This window comes from Tachyglossus aculeatus, chromosome X1 (assembly GCF_015852505.1).
Source record: "Tachyglossus aculeatus isolate mTacAcu1 chromosome X1, mTacAcu1.pri, whole genome shotgun sequence".
Taxonomy (NCBI): Eukaryota; Metazoa; Chordata; class Mammalia; order Monotremata; family Tachyglossidae; genus Tachyglossus; species Tachyglossus aculeatus.
The window spans coordinates 132959391-132964864 of NC_052101.1; the positions used below are offsets into that span (position 1 = coordinate 132959391).

Consider the following 5474-nt stretch of genomic DNA (forward strand, 5'->3'; position numbering starts at 1 on the left):
CATGTAGTAAGTGCTTAACAAATACCATCATTATTATTGTTATTATTATTATTTTATTTATTCATTTTGTGTCCCTGTTTGGGGAACTGCTTCCAATTTCTCAATTCCTCTGAGGTACTAAGTGGCCTAAAAGTGCCTCTGAAACAGATGGCGATGTTTTTGGCTTCAAGGTTGTCTGCTTAGCCCGGTGTTTCCTCTGCTCGGGCCTTTGACCTGTCGTGCGTTGCCAAACTCGACCCACACATCATATGGCAGCCCCGTCCAAGGCCCGGGGGATGGACGTGTTTCACCGCCAGTAGACTGTTATCATCTCTAGACTCTAAGCTCCTCGTGGGCAGGGAACGTGGCTTAGCATACCATGCGCTTAGTACAGTCCTTTGCACACAGTAAGTGCTCAATAAACATGATTGAATGAACTCTTTTGTATCCTACTCGCCCAGTGGTTAGTACAGTTCTCTGCACACAGGATAGCGCTCATAAAAACCATTGATTTAATGAATCTCCAACTCACGCACCCTGAATCAATCTTGGTGACTTTGGGGCGTTTTTTGTTGATGTTTATTGGGATGTTTTTATGGTATTTGTTAAGCACTTACTATGTGCCAGGCACTGTGCTGGGGTACTACAATCACTCATCCTAGCCCTCCTAGATTACTGCATCAGCCTCCTTGCTGGACTTCCAACCTCCTGTTTCTCCCTACTCCACTCCATACTTCACTCCGCTGCCCAGATCATCTTTCTACAAAAACATTCAGGACGTCACCGCCCCCCAAAAAATCTCCAGGGGTTGCCCATCCACCTCTGTATCAAACAAAAACTCCTCACCATTGGCTTTAAAGCTCTTCATCACCTTGCCCCCTCCTACCTCACCTCACTTCTTGCCTTCTACATCCCAGCCCGCAACTTTGCTCCTCTACTGCTAAACTTCTCGCTGTGCCTCGATCTTGCCAGTCTCGCCACCAACCCCTAGCATGTCCTGCCTCTGGCCTGGAACGCCCTCCCTCCTCAAATCTGACAGACAATTACTCTCCCCCCCTTCAAAGCCTTATTGAAGGCACATGTCCTCCAAGAGGCCTTCCCAGACTATGCCCCACTTTTCCTCATCTCCCACTCCCTTCTGCATCACCCTGACTTGCTCCCTTTGCTCTTCCCCTCCCCCCACACCAGTCCCACAGTACTTATGTATATATCTGTAATCTGATTTATTTGTATTGATGTCTGTCTCCCCCCTCTAGATTGTAAGCTCATTGTGGGCAGGGAATGTCTCTGTCCCAAGCTCTCTGCACTTTCTCAGTGCTGTATTGTACTTTTCCAGTGCTCTGCACACAGTAAGTGCTTAATAAATGCAACTGAATGAATGAATGAGCGAATCAGGTTGGACAAAGTCCACGTCCCACATGGGGCTCACAGGTTCGATACCCATTTTACAGATGAGGTAACTGAGGACCCGAGAAGTGAAGTGACTTGCCCAAGGTCACACAGCAGACAAGTAGCAGAGTTGGGATTAGAACCCAGGTTGTTCTGATTCACAGGCCCATGCTCTATCCACTAGGCCAAACTGCTTTTGATGTTGTCGATAAGCTGCCAGTGATTAGCTCGTCGGGGTCCCTGGCTGGGGGGTTAACTGGGCAGGGCGAAGACGGTGTTTGGTGCATTCACTCAGCAAATGTAGCCCACTGCTGTTGTGTTGCGTTTGGCCATCCCCTGACAACGGTTGACTTTGTTTCCTGTGTGGGCACTGCAACAAACACGGGCGCTGAAATGGCCCATTAGAATCAAGATGTGGATTCCCCTGCCATGAGGTGGTCAAAATCAAACAGGGAGAGGGAGATTCTGTTTTTTCAAACAGCACAGCCTAGTGAAAAGAGCCTGGTCCTGGGAGCCGGAAGACCTGAGTTCTAATCCCGGTTCCGCCACTTCTTCTGGGTGACCTCGAGCAAGTCCTTTCACTTCTCCGGACCTCAGTTCCCTCATCTTTAAAATGGGGATTCGATCTTCCTCCCTACAATTTAGACTATAAGCCCCACGTGGGACAGGGACTGTGTCCAACCCTATCTGCTTGTATCCACCCCAGTGCTTAGCACAATGTCTGGCAAATAGGAAGCACTTAACAAATACCGTAATTATTATTGTAACTATTGACACATAGTAAGCGCTTTAAGAAATACCACGACAAAAAGAAAAACAGGAGCGCCTAGCAGAAGCATGATTTCTTGGCTGTGCTCAACTTGACCTCCCTGCATTTCTGGGGGATATTCAGGCACCTGGGGTCAGGGAAACCACTGAATCCCTGAGGTCATTGAGAGAGGGAGGGAAAGGGAGCTGCCACTCCTGAAATAGCTGAGCACTTAGAGGAGCAGCATGGTATACTGAATCGAGCATGAGCCTGGGAGTCATAAGGTCATGAGTTCTAATCCCAGCTCTGCCACTAGTCTGCCATGTGATCTTAACTAAATCACTTCACTTCTCTGTGCCCCAGTTCCCTCATCTGTAAAATGGGAATTGAGGCTGTGTGCTTGATTGCTTGTATCCACCCCAGCATTTAATTCAGTGCCTGTCACACAGTAAGCGCTTCACGAATTCCACAATTATTATTATTAGTATTATTAAGCATTGATTTCAGACCCCGGGCTGGTTTGGAGGGGCTTGGGAAAGGCTGGCATGGGAACCAGGGGCTAACCAAAGCTCATGTGTACTGGGCCAAAATTTCCTCCAAAGCCTTGGGAAAGAGTGCCAAGCTGGAGAGTGGGCAGAGCAAAAGAGCCAAATGTGCTGGAGAGGCAGTGCTAATCTTTGGTGTTTGTTTTCGTTCTCATGCATGCATAATGAGGGGTAATTAGAGCACGCTGTGAGTCAACTCTGGTATCTGAAGCCAGGAAGCTCCCAAAGAAGATTAGGAACAGGCCAAGCAGAATCGTTTGTGGGTCAGGAAGAGACCAAAATGGGAAGGCAGCTCCATAGCAATCCAGTCCTCTCGGGGGCTTGGCCGGGAGAGAGGGCGCTGACATTATTTCTTTTTCCCATTCCACCAATCCGCACGACTGACACACCATGGTGGCCTAGTGGTAAGAGCCTGGACCTGGGAGTCACGGGACCTGGGTTCTAGTCCCGGTTATCATTATTATTATTATCATTATTATTATTATCATTATTATAATTACTAGGGTATTTGTTAAGTGATTACTATGTGTCAGGCTCTCTACTAAGCACTGGGATGGATACAAGCAAATAGGATTGGACACAGTCTCTGTCCTACGTAGGGCTCACAGTCTCAGTCCCCATTTTACAGATGAGGTAACTGAGACACAGAGAAGTGAAGTGCCTTGCCCAAGGTCACACAGCAGACAAGTGGAGGAGCCAGGATTAGAACCCATGACCTTCTGACTCCCAGGCCCATGCTCTACCTCTATGCCATGCTGCTTCCCCACGGTTCCGCCACTTAGCTGCTGGGTGACCTCATCATGTCGCATCACTTCTCTAGACCTCAGTTTCCTCATCTGTGAAATGAACGTGAGCTCCTTGCTTTCCCACCTACATAAATGGTGAGCCCCACTTGGGACACGGATCGAATCCCAGCTGATGATGTGTTGACTACCCCAGCACTTAGCACAGTGCTTGGCAGAGTAAATGCTTAGTAAATATCATCATAATTACCATTAACAATGGAGAGCAGACTGGGGAGGACTACAGTTCTCTCCAAAACAACCAATGTGGCTTAGTGGATAGAGCACAGGCCTGAGAGTCAGAAGGACCTGGTTTCCAATCCCTGCTCTGCCACCTGTCTTCTGTATGACCTTGGGTGATTCATTAAATTTATCTCTGCCTCAGTTTCCTCATCTGTTAAATGGGGATGAAGACTGTGAGCCCCATGTGAGATGTGGACTGTGTCCAACTTGATTAGCCTGTATCTATCCCAGCGCTTAGTACACTGCCTGGCATATAGTAAAAGCTTAAAAATACCATTAAAAAGTGCTTCCTCTCCCCTCTGGATGCCAGTACTCCCATGATTCCCTGCTCTGGACTGGGGAAGGCCTTGACCACCTGCAGCAGAACTCTGGAACTTTTAGAACAATCAATCAATCACTGGTATTTATTGAGCGCTCACTGGGTGCAGAGCACTGTACTACTGATGGTATTTGTTAAGCACTTACTATGTGCCAAGCACTGTTCTAAGCACTGAGATAGATACAAGTTAATCAGGTTATCCCACGTGGGGCTCACAGTCTTAATCCCCATTTTACAGATGAGGGAACTGAGGCATAGAGAAGTTAAGTGGCTTGCCCAAGGTCACACAGCTGACAAGTGGCAGAGCCAGGATTAGAACCCACGTCCTCTGACTCCGTGCTCTTTCCACTAAGCCTTGCTGCTTCTCTGAGGCACTTAGAATGCAATATAACAGAGTTTAAAAAAGGTTCCCTGCTCACAAGGAGCTTACAGTCTAAGGAAGGATCTCACGGGCTAGAGGGTCACTTACTTTGATAAGGTCACTGCCAGGGCCACTGCTGTGACTCCTGCCATTAACCCTCCTACCCCTGTCCCCACTCTACTCCCCCCGGCCCTCACCACCATGCTTCAATTGTGAGCCCTTTGGGGTCAGGGATCATGTCTCTATCTCATCTACGTATTTCATTCCCGGTGCTTAGTACTGTGCTTTGCATATATTCAGCAATAAAGAAATGCTAAGATCACTGTCTTGTCTTTTGCTGTTGAGTTGTCTCCAACCCATAGAGGAGCCTTGGACACATCTTTAATTCTATTTATCTATTTTAATGGTATTGACACCTATCTACTTGTTTTGTTGTGTTGTCTGTCTCCCCCTTCTAGACTGTGAGCCCATTGTTGGGTAGGGATTGTCTCTGTTGTCAAATTGTACTTTCCAAGCACTTAGTACAGTGCTCTGCACACACAGTAAGTGCTCAATAAATGACTGAATGAATGAATGGACATTCTCCCAGAACGCCCCATAGCCACCTGCAATCGTTCTGGTAGTGTATCCATAGAGCTTTCTTGGTAAAAATATGGAAGTGGTTTACCATTGCCTCCTTCCACGCAGTAAACTCGAGTATCCACCTTTGACTCTCCCCCATGCCACTGCTGCCCAGCACAGGTGGGTTTTGACTTGTAGCAGATTGCCTTCCACTCACTAGCCACTGGTCAAGCTAGGAATGGAATGGGCAGATCTCTGCTTGACTCTCCCTCCCATTGTCGAGACTGGTAGAGTACTGGAAGCTCTCCAGGTGCGACCCTGAGAGGGGGCTGTGATCACTCTTACCACAAATACGAAATATTCCAAGAGGGGAGTCCAGGGATTTCAGGGGCCCTGAAGTATTTTGCTACAACAAGGGGTCCCTGGCCTGCCATTCATTCATTCATTCATTCATTCATTCATTCATTCAATCGTATTTATTGAGTGCTTACTGTGTGCAGAGCACTGTACTAAGCACTTGGGAAGTACAAGTTGGGAACATATAGAG

At 47.7% G+C, this 5474-nt stretch overlaps 1 non-coding gene across 1 annotated transcript; it reads right to left on the reverse strand.

Annotated features, from left to right (window-relative positions):
* Nucleotides 1-5117: 5117 nt before the first annotated feature.
* On the reverse strand, nucleotides 5118-5255 carry LOC119920071. The gene has a single exon (XR_005447838.1). It is a non-coding gene; the product is annotated as a small nucleolar RNA SNORA7 (small nucleolar RNA).
* Nucleotides 5256-5474: the final 219 nt, after the last annotated feature.